General features: G+C 42.4%; 1 protein-coding gene across 2 annotated transcripts in view; it reads right to left on the reverse strand.

Moving 5' to 3' along the window:
* The window catches only part of CDC42EP3 (CDC42 effector protein 3), a 28,654-nt gene extending 13,943 nt beyond the window's left edge, over positions 1 to 14,711 (reverse strand). The window contains exon 1 of one of the 2 annotated variants that reach the window (XM_074820655.1): positions 14,543 to 14,711. The gene's annotated coding sequence lies outside the window, so the exon portion shown is untranslated. Of the gene's footprint in view, positions 1 to 14,013; positions 14,498 to 14,542 lie in introns of those variants that run through there. The other variant, XM_074820656.1, reaches the window with a different exon arrangement.
* Between the last annotated feature and the right edge of the window lie 2,257 nt (positions 14,712 to 16,968).

A 16,968-nucleotide genomic window follows, 5' to 3' on the forward strand; every position in this document is an offset into this window, starting at 1 on the left:
AACATGCTCCTCAGCACCAGTCACTGTGTTCCTTATGCTACTTCCCATGTGAGATCAAAGGGAAGAGAGATCCTGAATTGACCATTAAATATATAATCCATTGCCAAAACCATTGTCTGTAGAATTAAAACTGATCAGCAGTGGCACTCCACTCCCAGGGTACTGAGGAGACCTATACTAGGTGCCTGACAGCCAAATTCAACCTGAATTTAACAACCACCTGGCTTTTTAGTAATGCCTCAGCTTACCTCTTAGAAATCTCAGACATTTTTCCCCTCACGTGATGCAGAGTACTGAGGGACAGGTAGGAGAAACGATCAGTTGCACAGGCAAAAGTTATGTTTAGGTCTGACTAAACCAACACCAGCCAAATATAGTAAGCCTATACTTTATCTAGGTTGCACTAATTCAGAGTTGAGAGAAGCTAGTTCTGAAACAGAGTCCACATATACCAAGCTCTTACACTTCATTGTGACACTTGCTGCTAAACTGTTATAACTGCTTGGTCATCACATGTCTTATTTATACAATTCTAGCAGCACAGAAAATGAGGTGCAGCAATCCCTTTAGGCATGGATGCACGTCTCTCTTGACCAAGAATAAGCTGTTACCACATGCTACAAGTTATTCACATACCAATTCATACAGCTGGTATGGAAGGCAACGGCATGTAGGCAGAAAAATAAAGGAACATAATTCAAGAACCTACTTTCCTGTGTAAAGGGCACATTTATTTGCTTAATCCTTTAATAAGTAGGTAAGATGAACATCTGCCTTTACTGAAGGCTATTTAAAGCAAATTTCTAATGGTTTCTGTAAGCTCCAGGGAGTCAGAATTCAAGGCATGGGAGGAGTGATATGTTGCTTAGTGTGGTTTACCATCCTTCGGAAATTTAAGAAAAGGTGTCACCTTGTAGAGTTCAGGACAGACACCTGTAATGCTGACAAAAATGCTGACCTTTGTTCAAACACTAGACAACAAACAAAAAAACCCCAAACCAAAACCAACCAACCAAAAAAAAAACCCACAACAACTATGGCAAAAACACCCCCACCAACTCAGAAAACAAGAACAATGGAAAGATGGTCAGAATCCAAGCCACAGAAGTGGCCAGGTATTCCTGATCTTCTCAGTGTAGGCAAGGGGAGCAGAAACTGGCCAACTGCTTTGTCCTGAATGCAAATTCAAACCATATCAAGAAAAAAAATCCCCCATGTAATACTGTATCAATGCATTAGGACTGCATTCATTTAAGGCACAGCGTGGTGCTCTCTTCTCTTGTGAAAGTCCAGACTCTTTCTTTTAACAGAGATAACCTCTATAGAAACAGGGAAGCAACCTGCTTTGGCTCCCTGAGTTACAGAAGAGCACATGGTCAACAGAGACAGTACACTCAAGAAATTTAAGAGGCAACTTGCATCCGAGGAGAGCATCAACATCTCAGTGTTGCTGCTTAGTGCTGGACAGGAAGAAATTAATGGATAATGTGGGGCCTGTTCCACAGACTCTCTGGATATAGCTCACATGGGAAAGAACAGAAATATCATAATGAAAATACTTTTGAAACACCATCCCAGCAAAAGGCAGCTACAGTAACTTCTAGAATGAAGATGATATTACCAAACTGGCATTCCTCTTTTCCTCTGTACGTGGGCGCTACCTGGATTCACCAGAGGTATGCTCCTTCTGGCTGCAGAAGCAGTGGGGCAGCATATTTGTGCTCCAAGGAAGGAGCCGAAGGAAATCCTTACTGGAGGAAATCATTAAATTGTTCACAAACAGCTACAAAGATCCATGTTAGAAATAGTTCATCAACTTCCCTACTGCTATAGTCCTATGGCTTCTTAAGTTAAACCACATCCTTGGGGAAAATAGAATTTTGTTGTTGTTTAAGTTCTCAGAACACTAAATACTGGTTATCCTACAATAATTCAAATATATATTTTTTTCTTAAACAAAAATCCTGCCACAGACACTGCTATTATACTCTTGCCATTCCTGAAAAGATCATAATCCATTCACTTCAGAGAACAAAAGTGGAAAGGTAGAGACAATTCATCATGGGAAGAAAGGTCCAAACAACAATGAAAAGAAAAAAATCTGCACCTAATCAGTAAACCAAACCTCTCCAGATATTAGCAGCCTGCAGTAGAACAGTTAACTTTTAATAGTCACCAGGTTAGCGGCTGCTGCTTAAGAAAGTTCACACCTCCCAAAGTGAGCTTTCAGACTGTCTGAAACAAGGCAGGCAGTTTCACCCAGGGTACCAACACAGGCTGAAAGAGTATTACGTCTTAAAGTGAAATCTCAATTTTAAAAACAAAAATATTGTGATTACCTTAAAAGTCCAGAGAGGCTCTTAATCTGCCTTGCATTTTGGCTGTTACATTCCCAGTGACTTACTATCCAACAAGATGAACTAAGTGCTGCTTTAGAACTTGATTAAGCCTAATAAATATTGAAACTCCCTTCATACCTCTTGCTAGTGACCTTTCTTATGCAGGTGAAGATACAGAAAATTCTCTTACGTGTTTTTCCAGACACTGAAACACTCTTCTTGGGCTTTCCATTGAAACATTAGCATCTTCTAGGCATCTGGAAATAGCCATTTGCTCCTTGGTCAAACGGAGCATTCATGTCCTCAGCAGAGCACAACAAAGAGTTTACCAATATAACGAACATCTTAGTACACTTGCTGCATTTGGAAAGCAACAACCCCTCACCCCAGGAAGTACAGTGAACTCCTATTTCTGTTCTTTTTCCTAGAATATTTCAGTATTAAATGCAAAAAGCAAGAATGAAACAAAATTAACATGTTGAAACACTGTAGCAGCTGACAGCTACTAAGGACACTTTCCCGATGTTAAAAAACAACCAACATTAACTTTTTGAGTTGCTTAGTCCACATCTTCTCTCTCTCGGTTAGCATAATTAAATCAGTGTAACTATTGGAGGCTGTAACTAATGCAAATCAGATCAGAATCAGGACTCTTGCTTTACTAAATAGATGACAAGATAACAAAACCGGTACATCTGCAATGGAAGGATAGGTCTGTACAACACCCAATATACACAGCTCCTCTTCTGCCCAGTACACCCACTTAATATTTTTTTCCTGTCACAGGATCTCAGAGTAGACCAATTATGATTTCTTATACACCAGCTTAATATGCCTAATTCCATAGGCATCTCTCCCCATTTGTACACTGTAAAAGGTAGTGCCACTCGCACATCAGCCTGATGTTACAAACAGAAGTTGTGGCTTTTTTTTTTTTTTCCCCTGTGGGCATTAGGACTCGTGTGGGCTTTCTGCTCAGCAGAAAGACTTTCAACCTGCATTGCCAGTGGATGCTCTTAAACTCTTTGCCTTCAATTCATCTATTCCAGTTGGAGAATTGTCCTAAAATGACCTGCACCAGAGGACTGGGAATCAGAGGGGAAAAAGGAAAATTAACAGGTAGATAATGGAAATGAGAGGAAGAGAATAATCTTGATTAGCTGATACCTGAACATCAGCAAGACACTTGAGTTTTAACAGTAGCCGAAGTCATGCATTCAAGATTAAAATTTAAGACTAAGTCACATAGGCCTCACTTTCAGGAGGGAAGATTGTGCTCAGAAACAGTAATAAGAGTTTTGCAGGTCAGAAGAGATAATCAGCTGAACCTCATCCTCTTGTGCTGTAGTCACAAAGGGCTGCTGCAATTCCCTGCTGCATAAGAGGGCACTGACAAGGGAAAGGGAAGGTCCAGCAACTCTGTACTTGGCCATCACCATGTCCAGTCCCAGTAGGTACAATTCCAAGAGGATGCCACTAAACAAACAAGGGTTTCAGGAGAGCCACAAGACTGATACTATCACGTTTGCTAGACTGAAACTAGACAAAGCAAGGTAAGAAAGAAAATGTACCTTTTCATAATAGCAAGAAGAATTTATCAAGGTTTGTGGTGAATTCTCTGTTATTTGGATTTTTATTTAAAAAGAATAATTATTTTCTAAAAACTGCTCATTGGCATTCAGGCAGAGCCAGGAGTCATACTGACAGTGAACTGGGTAACAATTCAGGAAAGGCCTACCACTTGTCACAGGCAGGTTCCCAATGGTCTGTTCTGTCTTTTTTCATTCAAGATATGAACAGTATTTTTCCCAAATACATTATATTTCTCTTCAGAATTAAATATTTTGGAAAGCATTTTTATCTAGGGAAAGCCATACTAAATTTTTAGAACATTTTTGTCCACAGATTATGTTTTCTTGGCCATCAGATTGATTATGAAGGTTGAAAGGGCAAATCTCCTGGAAGTTATCAAAATAGAGCTCTAATCCAAACTGTTGTGTTTGGAAAATTCTTGTCTTTCAGCACAAAATAGAAAAAAAAAATAATAGATATCTGTGTTTGACACTACTTCAAACTCTGCATGGAGAACTGAATAAATTCTTTGCTGTCAGATTGCCATGAACAGTTTGAGATCTGCAGGCTTTAAAAGCTGTTTCTCCTCTGATGCTCTGCAAGCAGAAGGGCACACATTTCACAGCAACTTAGCCTATTCAAAAGAACAAGGAAAACTAAACATTTTAAAGTACAACTTCTAACAAGCGTCTCTCAAATCCATGACTGAGCAGAATCCAATATCCAACTTCAGATACTCAGTTTTGAAGAAAAGCACAATGAACGAATGAGATGTGGTTTCATTCACATTTATTCAAGAGAAACTGACATAGTTCTTGAATTTGACAATATAACTATAATTTCTTTTCAAGCTATATTTCCTATATGTTCCTATATTCCTAGACTGTAAAATTTTACTTCGGGACCACATTTGTACTTTCAGGATATTAACCCAAGAAGTACAAATTTTGAGATTCAGAAAGCCCAGTAACTACTGACAACTACCTCACCAGATGGACTGAAAGAACACACTGAATCAGAGCACCTGAGAAATTATCTGGTACCATTTCAGACAAGGATCTTTAATGTACACATACACAGACAGCTGCTCCTACTTCGCAGATACCACACTGTTTTATTACAGAGAGAATACACACAATTTCTTAGATGATGCCTTTTTATCATGTCCACCTACCCTTCAGATGTCTTGGAAGCTTCCACTTTAAAGTTCATTTTCAGAGTTGTTTATAAATATCAGACTTTGCCATTCAAACCAACATTTTCTATCCTTCTTCTGCAGCAATCTGTATATGTGTGTTTATTGGGAGGTTTAGAAAGAGGTGGGAGAATTTTAACCAAACTTTTTAAAATGTTTCTCTAATGAAACAAAACAAAATTATGTATTTCTATTCCCCTGCTCTACTGTGATGTCCTTTACTCCTATGCATACACCACCCATCAAAATCCACAGCCTTGCTAAAAAGTTCCGGCACTTCCGTACGTTTAAAGCTAGTCCTGACATTCAAGTTTGCGTCTGGGAATGTGTCTCTGTCACTGTGAATTTCCAGGACAGTCAATTTTAAGGTGTTTTAGTTGTTTAATTTTTGCAAAATTCGGCAGCTTAGTGTCTGTTTATGTTGGGGCCCCCAGCACAAGAAGGACGTGAACGTACTCGAGTGGGTCCAGAGGAGGCCCACAAAGATGATCAGGGGACTGGAGCACCTCCCCTGTGAGGACAGGCTGAGAGAGTTGTAGTTCTTCAGCCCAGAGAAGAGAAGGCTCTGGGGAGACCTTCTAGTGCCTTCCAGTACCTAAAGGGGGCTACAGGAAAGGTGGGGAGAGACTCTTTATCAGGGACTGTAGTGATAGGATGAGGGGTAATGGTTTTAAACTGAAAGAAGGTAGATTTAGATTAGATAGAAGGAAGAAATTCTTTACAATGAGGGTGGTGAGACACTGGAACAGGTTGCCCAGAGAGGTTGTGGCTGTCCCCTCCCTGGAAGTGTTCAAGGCCAGGTTGGACAGGGCTTTGAGCAACCTGGTCTAGTGGAAGGTGTCCCTGCCCATGGCAGGGGGGTTGGAACAAGGTGATCTTTAAGGTCCCTTCCAACCCAAACTATTCTATGTTTCTCTGATAATTTCATGCTTAGATTGCTCATTTGGGCATTGAAGCCTGCTTCTTTCCTTACAGATTCTTCAGTTTTATGCAGATTATATCTGTGTATTTTCAGAGATTACTTGAATACACTTAAAGATTTACATTTCAATGGATATACTGTTCTTACCAAAGGCAGTGCCAAAAAGCTTCCAACTTCTCTGTTGTTGCTTCATTAGATGCTACTCCTGTCTCTTCCTCCTATAAGGTTGTCAGAGCATACCCCAGCAATCCAATTGTTATACTGTGCCACAAAATACCTTATTTACAATGCACATTCCTCTGCCAAAGTAGAGGCAACGTTGTAGTCTCAAGGTAAAATAACTACTGCAACTAAAAATGAAATTAATTCTCAGACAAAAATCTGAAAGCTGTCTACAGCATAAACTACTTGATTGTTCATTGCTTTCACTTGGAGAAGTGGGTTTTATTTTTGTCCTCACAAATTCCTTTAGGAACTCCTACAGATTCTTAACCTGCTTGAGCTCTTGCTATTGTAACTTCTTCTTTGAGACTAGAAATATGTACTTTTAAGAGAGCTGTACAGCCCACTTGCCATAAAATTGATGACTTTGTTGTCTTTGCTGTTGACCTTAGTGGATCTTATCTAAAAGACTCTGGAGACTGAGACAGGTATTCATCATGCCTGAGGGTGCATATAGACAAAACCAGAAAAAATATAGCCTCCCTCCCCACTAAAATCATAGCATGGAAGGGACATACAGGAACAGAGCAGCTGCCATACAAAATACTGGTCTGCTCAGTCAACTATCTTGTTCCTAACAATAGATTTTCTATTCAGCCTGTGTAACTTCTCTGTACCACTAACCATTTGGCATATCATTAATAAGAAACAAGTTAGAGCAGATATGATAACATTAACAATCCAACCTCTTCATTTAAGGTTTTCTTCAAACTGACTAGAGTCTACCTACTTCTAGGTGAGATGACCAAACTTAGTAATGTATTACCACAAATTTGTGTTATTGTAGCATGAGAAGCCCTAATCACAGGCCAGGTACCTAGTATATGAAGAATTTTGTTGTTGTCATTTTATGTCTGCATAATCTCACAAAAGGCAGTTCTTCAGTTGTTGCATCTTTTGGGGCAGGGAATACTGTTAGCTTAGGAACAGAATTGTAACTGTTGTGAGCATCACCTCCCTCCAATTTCACCTTTCCACTCAGTTGTTTGAACTGAAGTAAAACACAATTCCATGTGCCATATATACAGCCTATCCATGGACACACTCCATTCTTTACCTCCATATTCCCATCTGGTTTTTAAACATCCAAGCAGAAAAGTCCCCCAGATACACTGCATCTTACCCTTTTCTGAGCTGTGGTTATTCTTCCAAGACCATCTGCTATAGAGCCACGAGCAAGCAAAGAACCAGCTTAAACTTGATGAAGACCAGTAATCTTTTGTATCTGGAACAGGAACATGTGAGCTGCATCTGACATGTAAGACAATCAATGGCACTATTCTTTCCTTGTCTTTCACTCACCACATAGCTCTCCTACTGTTCAAGTTTTCCTTAAATGGGGCTAACCCCTAACATTATTTGTAGGAGCCATGCATCCTTAAAGAAGGGAAACACCAAAGACTACACAGACACATAGGATCCTCCAAATAAATACAGACAAGTCATGCAAAAGCTAGAGAAAAGTGCCTCTGCCAGGACCACACTGCTGGGGAGAAATGGTATAGCTGGCCTTTACATCAAACTACAAAAGGCAGAACCTGCATTTTCTTTTTCCTTCACCCTTACTTGGCATACAGCTTTTATTGTCAGAGATGCCTTTGTTTTTATTCTTTGTGGTTAAAGAAACATGTACTCTCAAAGAACCAATGAGTCACATAAATGCTTCAAATGACAGGGAACCTGTAAAATTAAAATTGATTAAGCTATCATTTGAAATATGAACATTGAGAAGATTGGCCTAACCATTCTCTGGAGATAAATTTTAACCAAACTGAAACTATGCTTTAGTTCCCAAAGACAGTTTATCAAATTATCCAAAAATAAAGACAAAAAAGTAATACCGATGACTATTCCCCAACAGAATTCATGATTAAAACAAGTAGCAGGAGTGCCTGAATGAGATGATGTTCCTTAATGGTGGTCTGTCACATTAAAGACAGGATATTTATGGTGTGCATCTCAAGCACAGAAAAGAGGAGGGAAAAAGCAAACAGAAACATTCACCTTAAGCTCCACCACAACTTGGACTAATCTTTGCCTCAGTTTCAGATCCAGTTTACCCAATTTTATGCATAAACAATTAAAGTCAAACTAAATAAAAGAATACACTGAATCGTATTAACTGAGGCAAAAACACAAAGTTAGAAGTTTCTAGAAAATACTTAGACCTTCATGAAAAAAGATACACCTAAACACACATGATTTAGGCTTTACTTAACTAGAACTGGAGATATGCATAGAAGGAAGAAAGAATGGAACTTGTTTCTGATCACAATATCGATTAATACAGTTTAAAAGGTTAGATTTAGTAAATATTAAGAATTAAGAGAAACATCCAAAAATTGTTTTTAAGGTCCTAAATTACTTAAGTATTGATTTTTGCAAAATTTAAAAGCTTTCTTAATGAGAATCTATTAGTGCTGTCATAGACTTCTTGGCAATAGAAATGAAATAAGGGAAAAAATAAAAAGGCAAGAATGCAAATGTGGGGAAAGAATCCCCAGCAACACTGTCATTACATTCCTGTACATCACCTGCTACTAGTGCACCACTCAAGCACTAGAAAAACCAACCAAACAAAAAACTGTCTACTACGCAGGACCTGACCCAGTCATATGGCTTGAGAAAAGCACCTTCTTAAAAGTCAATAAGGAGTTTTACTAGAATAGGAGAAACAGACAAGGTGTTTATCAAAGCAACAAGATCCATCAGCCTCTCCTTCAGTAGACTTAAGCCTCAAGTCTTGTCTAACATCTCCTTCCTGTCTCTTCTTTGCTTCCTGCTGAAGATTTGGAACAGTATTACTCACACTCTTATAGGTATCAGGGTTGCTCCTTGTGAAGATCATGACAGAGAGCTCTGCTGGCTAGAAAGCTGGTTTCACAACCTCTTTGGAGAAATGCTTCATAGATGCCGACTGTGGTGGCAGCAAAGCACCTTTGATCTTCCTTGCAGAGTATCACTGAGAATTCTGAACCCCATAATTAGAAATATCATATGTGGAACACTAGGGTTGCAAAGTCAAAGAATGCAAAATTAGGAAATCCCAAGATTATATTAGTTGTGCAACCATTATTTGGTTCCTTCACCATCTGTATTACAATGTTGCCCAGCACCACCCAAAAGGACTATGACAGCGCAGGACCTTCGGCTTCAGCCCAGAATTTCAAACATATCCTCTCTTTTTGTTATGTCTCACCTCATTCACCCCACATACTGTTTGAGGCAAGAGGGCTATGAGAAGTAATGCACTTATACATGTATCACCATTTTCTACAGGCATTTTCCAACTTATGGATACTTGCTTTTGCCAGCATAACAGGCTTTAGGTTTTTGGGTTTGCTTGACTTTGTTGTTACACTGTACAGACTTTTAAAACAGTGAAAAAAGGGATTTTTCAGACTAACATTTGGCTTTTATTTACTATTTTTATGGTAGTGTCTAATATTCTAATATGAAAAGGATATTTGGAATGAAGATTCAACACCTGTTTCCTTTGTTTAAGGTACAACACAAATATTCAGATACACATAACATTTCTACAGCACAACAGTGAGAACCAGACTTGAAACATCTGGTATTTCAAAGGGGCAGAATTAAAAAATACACTAAGCCCTACATTTTAGATCTTCCCAGCAAAGCCACGAAGAAGTATTTATTTTTAGAAAGTTCTCTACAGATGACTTAAAAAAAAAAATTAATTGCCATCTAAACGCATCTAAACAAGTTTGCAGATCTGACTAAGCAAGTCATACCTAGTTTCAGTGACCACAGCTCGTCATCAGCACTTGTATCTGTACAGAAGGTCAGCTGCTGTTTACATGTAACCACAGAAAAGTTCACTTAGCTCATTCAGAATGAGCCCCAGCACAATAACTCACTATATGAGTCCATTCAATTTCTTATCTAACTTGTTCCCTGTTGACCTTTATGATAGAAATCAAAGCAACGTATCAGACTTGGTAAGTTTTCTTCTATTATTCAGGTGCAAATAAACAACATGAATGCAACATTTACATAGTTAAGTTGTATGTTGTCCCACACATAGTGGGGGTTGAAACCCTCAACTTGGCTCCCTGGCATTCATGACACAGTAGTCATCAAGTTTTAAGAGTATTGCGCAACTTGAATAATTTCAAAGATAAGAGTATTTCAAAGCGCTTTTGTTAAATATACATTTCAGTAAAATGGTCTCACATAAAAAGCTATTATAGTCATGAAGATATGATTTAGTTTGAGTATTCAACTATTGCTTTCACATTTTCAGAGCTTTAGGTATTAAAATGTGCTACTGGAACGTAGGCTTGACCTGTAAAGAGCTTGTCTCCCCCCTTTAAAAAAAAAAAAAAAACAACACAAAAAACCAACAAACCACAACACAAACAAAAAGCAATAAAACACATTCAACAGTTCACTAGCCTCTCAAAAAAAAAAAAAATCTCACAGTTGCTTACAAAAATTATTAACTAACTGTGCTCTTGTGGTCTTAACTAGTGGCAGAACCATAAGACAAACATTTGTTTCTACACCTGACTGTTCCATAAATGTCAATGAAACCTGAGTAAAGGTATAAATATATCTTGTCACCCTGGCCAACTCTGCCCATCTGTAATCATCTCATTTTATCTTGGCAGTGTGTTTTCTGAACATTTGCTGCATCTTGATTTAACCCTTAAACTATGAGGAAGCCAGTCTTCTCGTCAGCCAGTTCCAGCTGCTCCTGTTACACTCATTTCCCTGGCAGTCAGCATGCTGGATCAATATCTTTGCTCAGTAACATTATGAATGTAAATACAGAACATTGTAAAATATTGTAAGCAATGCTTATCTTCATGAACATCATCCAGAAACCTTTTTATTTAACACAGCACTAGAAATAGATCTCTTCTTCAGCATGAACTTTACCTGAGCTTGTACTCGGTAGTTACACCTCATGCTGCCATCCTGCTTCACACAAAACCCTCCCCTACATAGGTGGTGCTTCAAATCTGCTCTCACTGCTCTACCCAGACACATCCATGAGTAAATCCATGAGCACCAGATAGCTGCTTTCACTGGCTAGTAACTGGCCTGCTTTGCAGTGAAAGGAAATAACTTAAAAACAGTCCTCCACCCTACACCTGAACACAATTCTCCCCACATCCCCATTTAAGTCCAGACTTGAGTTCATTTGGGAAATTCACCTTGCTATCACACAAAAAACCAATCAAACCAACCAACCAACCAACCACAGCCCAACTGCCAGTGCTGTACCCGTGGGGATACCATGTCTCTGCAGCACGGCTGTGCCTGACAGGCACAGACCACCCAATTAGTTCATCTGTGCCACTGGTGGGAGGAGAGGCAGCCAGTTCTCCCTGAGATGGTTCAGATCCCAAGAAAATATATTTACTCTGCCTTGATCATGATAAGGGGGGGGGGTGGGGGGAAGAGTCAAAGAAGTGATGCTTTTGTTTGTTTGTTTTTCAAAAATTAACATTTGCATGCAGGAAGGCAAAAGCCTGTGGTGTTTTACATTATTATGAAAGGTCAAAACAGGCACCAGGTGACCAGATCCACAGCAATTCTGTCAACGAGGGTGAGGAACAGGAGGAAGAACTGGTCAGAGAGCATTGCTCAGCCCCAGGGACAGAGCCTCACTGCAAGAAGTGAAGGAGAACTTGATGGCAAATTCTGTATGGTAGAGGGAAATTTGTTTTTAAATGCCAGTTCCCTCTCCTACCCCAAACTATTTCTCAAGACTTAGGCAGAGGGCCAGAATTTCTTCTATGGGAATACATCTAGCTTAGAATACTATAAACCAAAGCAGCATACCTAATTACAAAAAGCTGAGAGCAAAACATGTTTTGCCATGAACGGTGGCTTTCTTTGGTTACAGTAAAGCAGATATAAGTGGTTTGGAACAGTTTTAGACGCCTCTTTGAAGTCAATGTGACATTTAGCCACAGCAATCAAACAGGGATGGTGCAGAGCCACGCTGCCTCAGGGAAAGAGTGGCTCTGGGCTGCCTCTTAGGTGATATCCATCTCTTTCGTCTCCAAAATTCATCCAGGCCACCTTCTGGTGATTCTGGCTGGCTTTACCGATCACAGAAGAGAGGCAGAACCACAGAGGTAGTTTCTGCAGCCTGATTTTCACTTCTGTGGATGCACAAGGTGCTCCTGAGAGAACAGTAACTGTGATTATCTTTAACCTAAGGAGGAGATAGGCCCTATTGTTTCCTTCCCCAGATACCGTTGGCTTATGCTGAGGCCAGGAAAAATTGTCCCCTTCAGTACTATCCTATCAACCAAAGAACCTGCTCAGTTCTCCTCTGCATGCTGTAATAAAAAACAAATGTTCAAAGCCAGGAGTGCCTTGAACACAGGAGTTTTCTCTTACTTTTCTGAATGCTTCTGCTGGAAGACTATTTTTAACGTGCCGTAGAGCTAAAGTAAATCTTAACACTAACGCTAAAAAAGGCTGCACCCTTTCAGTACAAGCCACTTTAAAAATAAATCCTTGTGACAGTAATCACCTGCTGATACATGCTTTTATGTTTAGCCAGCTGCTGAGATGCCACATCTGTCACTTCTTGCTTCCAGAAATGCACTTTCCTTTTCTGTAGGGAAGGAGAAAATTCTGCTCCTGGAATTGCGCTGAGTATCATGATGCCTTTTTTGGTATCTCTGTCATTCCTCTAAACGTCTGAACCACGGCACATGGATTATAAGATTTCTGGTAGTGTGCATCTTAAGAATTGTTCAGCTTTAGATTTTCATACCTTAAAGCCTCTAACTTTTTCCCTACGCTTTGCTGAACTATATTACATACTTATAACCTATATATAACTAAAAACAATGGTCTATGCAAGAGTAATTTCACTCCCAGGAGCTCTCCTTGCCTCCCTTCCCCAAATATTTTGCAAAGCAAAATAAGAGATCAGGATCATATTTGTTACATTAAACATTTCATAATAAGCCCTCTTCCTATTTTTAAAACATAACAACAATCTACAGTGACGCAAGTCCTAAATTAATTACTTCCTCTATTTTGGTCTCTTTTTAATTTCAACTGAAAATAAACCAAGTCCCTCTTATTAATCTACCGCCCGCATTTCTTCACCAGCAACCCAATACAAATCCTTACGTGACTTCCCGACTTGACCTCTTTGTTCGCCAGCCACCACACCGGGCCGTCGCCTTTCTCCCAGCCCAGTATCTGCCCCCGGCCCCGGCTGGGCAGCCAGCGGCGGCGCAGTCAAGCGCACGGGTATTTTTAAACTCACGCAGAAAGGCGCGGCAAAAAGGGACATCCCGCACAAAATAAATAAATATATATACATATATATACCCGCGCTGTTTCAGGGCGACGGAGGTATGCCTTCTGCCTCCGAGACAAGGGCATAAAATCAGGTATGTCAAAAGACGATGGGAAGAAAATTTAAACCGATGACAGGGGCTGATTTCGGCCCGGACCATCAGAGCTGTAGAAACACCCCGGGACGGTCTCAGCAATGCGATTGCTCCGGCGTATCCCCCCCGGCAGCCAAACACGGGGATTAACGGACACTCTCCCTGGCCACCCCGAAGTGCCTCCCCTCCCGCCCAGCCTCCCTCCCTGCCCCCGAGCGGGCGCGGTGCGGCCCCGTTGCCGCTCCGCAGGGACGGAGGGGCCGTGCCGGGGCCCCCGGCCGGCCTCGGCCGCACAGCTCGGCGACCCGCCCCGCCCCACTCCGCTCCGCTCCGCGCCCCGCTCCGCGCCCACGCCGCGCCCCGACTTACGGCGCTGCCGGTTGCTCCCCCGCCGCTCCTCCCTCCCTGCCGCCGGTGCGGAGCCGGGCGGGCAGCGGGGCCACCCCTCCGCGACCCGGGCCGAGCGCGGCACCTGTGAGCGCCCGGCAATGCGCGGGCGGCGGCGGCCGGTGTCCCGGGGGGCGGTGCCCCGTGTCCCGGGGGGACGGCGGGGAGGCGGCGCTGCCGGCGGGGCTGCAGGGAAATCCTGGCACCGCGGAGCGCCGCCCGGGAGGCGGGCGGGGCAGCCGAGAAACAGCCACAGTAACAATAAACGGGGTTCCACCCCCACCCCCCTTCTTTTCTTTTTTTTTTTTTTTTTTTTTTTTTTTTTAGCTCATTGTGGGGGTGGGGCCGTTGCAGGCAGCGCCGGGAGGGCCCCCCGAGGGCCTCCCCCACCCCGGCAGTGTCCCGCTGGAGCCCCCGGGTGGGCAGCACCCCCGCCCTCCCCCGAGTACGACCAGCTCGCTGAGAGGCTTAAAAGCCGATGATTTTTCGCCCCAGCCCTCTTCTCCCTCACCTCCCCGACGCCCCGATCCGCCGAGGGCGAGCCCTGCAGCCCGCCCGCCGCGCTCATTCCTCCTGCCTTTCCTCCATTACCGGTGCGGTTCTGGGGGAGCGCTCGGGCTCGCAGGGCTCCGCGCCCTGCGGTGTGCAGGTAAACGGCAAAGGCTGCCCGGGCCGCCGAGGCGCAGGGGCGGCTCCGCCCGCCAGCGGCGGGGCAGCGGCGCGGAGCTGCTGCGCGGAGCCTCCGGCATCGCCTCCGCGGGACCCGCCGCGGCCAAGGGCCCTTTGATGACAGATTTAAGGGCACCTTAAATGCCTTGAAACTGCCTTGCCCACAACGAGAAAAGGCTCAAAATAGCAGTTTGCAGTCCAGCAGATTGCTGACTAGGAAGCCCATAAATACTGACCTGATGGTAAATTTTTTACAGGTTCCTTAGTTAATCCAGATAGAGACCCCGGTATTGTTTCACTCCTCCCAGTGACATCCTCCCAGAGGTTTCTGTTGGCAGGTACCTGAACTCAACACTCTGCGCCTGAGAGTTTAACCGAAGGGTCATTTTTCAGAATGTTACGTTTGGCACTGCCATACAAGCGCTGCATGTGCATTTACTGAAAAATTAAGTGTGGTACATACCTTACCCAGGCTCAGGTATTTTTATAAATATTTGCATAATTTTCATTACGTATGGCGTTTAAAAATAAGTGTAAACAGTGAATGCATTGTATATAAATGTGTACTTAGTTTAAAATATGTTTACATACCCACATCTGGGTGAGAGAATTTTCCCCTTTGCTCTCTACAGTTGTTAGCATTGGAGCACTTTAATGCTGAAGCACTTTACCACAGGGCAATTGTGTTTTCTTTTCTGTAAATAGAGTACCCAAATTCAGAGAACATTTTCATTTCAAGGTGTCGAGACTGTAAGATTCAGCATGCCTGCACACTGCTGTGCCCTTACACAGCCAGGGTGATGTCTCTGAGCAGGAAACATCAGGTCATACACAGCAGTTTATACCCTGATCCTGCTATTTGAAATAAAACTTACACAGAAAATACTGCCCTTTCACATAAAATTTCTCACTGCTGAAATATTTTCAATTCTGTGAAAATCCTTTCAGCCATTTGATTTACATAACATGATTTAAAAAAAAAAAAAAAAACCAAACCCAAGCCCTCTATGCGTCAGTTTGATAGTTGAGGGTGATGTTGCTTGCTCTGCCGGGGCAAGGACTTCGTGCAAAGGGTCCCTCCCGGTACCCGGCCTCTGGCCCCCCAGCTGGGAGCAGGCCCCGACCGAGCAGGTGGTTGGAGGGAACAGCCCCACCGCTGCCCAAGGGAGCGGGATGGCTCAGTGCCCCGGCCTCCAACAGGACTGCAGGCATGGCCAGAGACTGCACAGTTCCAGTAATTCTTAATTGCTATTGCAGAAGCCAAAGTAAATTTGAGAGCAGCCCAGAGGCTGCTCCCAGTTTATGCAAAAGGACAGTCAGAGAAAACAGCTATTATAAAGTTTGTGTAAGCAAAAGAAAAAAGAATTCTGTAATAAACCCTGGCTTCTTTGGATATGTTTCCAACTTCACAATTATTCAATTATTTTTCCTGCGTGAATGCACTCCACGCTACCTTTAATCTATCAACTCTACTCTTGAGACTACTTTCTCATTTAGGAACCTAATTTAAGTGGTTTTAAACTTTTTAAAAGGGACACTCGAGGGATGACATTGCTCATACTTCTTTTTAGTTCAGAAATGACATGTGTGTGGACATGCATGTGTGTGATTCCATGTGCTGAAGCTGAAGAAAATCCACACAACCGTTTCTGAGGACAAAACAGACAGACACACAGATTCATTTGCTATAACAACAACTGGCAACATTTTACAGCGGTGCCCTCAAAACCTTGTCCCAGTCATGTCACACATCCCTGCGTCTTCTGAATACTTTCTCTGGTTCTTCTTTTTCAGAGCTGGGTTTCGAACCTCTGTGTACTACTGTACTGTGCCACAGTTGGTTTAACTCAAGTTTCTCTCTTGCGCTCTTTCACACTGTGGCCTCCTGCGGCACCTGTTTCAGCTTTTCCTCTTCAGTTTTCCCTTGTCTTTATCCCTTCTGGGATTCATGCTTGTTTGCACTGTGGTGAAGAGGTGACCTGCTTCTCTTTAGCTCTAAAAGCCTTTTCGGCCCAAAGCTGCAGCCATGCCATTTCTGCTGTTCTTGTACCATCCCTCTTACCTTTTCCAATCCCATGTTATTCATCCCAAGGTTATCAAAGGCAAGCTGCATTCCCCAGTACAAGGAGCATGTTCTTTACCCTGCACTGCACCCAAGTGTACTGTCATAAGCCATAATGATACTGGTTTGTTCTCTTATGAAGAAGCAAAGTGCTTCTTAATAGGAAAGTGTTTTGTGTACACGTACAGTTAGTGTTTTGAGGCACT

The sequence above is a fragment of the Strix aluco genome, chromosome 3 (assembly GCF_031877795.1).
Source record: "Strix aluco isolate bStrAlu1 chromosome 3, bStrAlu1.hap1, whole genome shotgun sequence".
Lineage (NCBI taxonomy): Eukaryota > Metazoa > Chordata > Aves > Strigiformes > Strigidae > Strix > Strix aluco.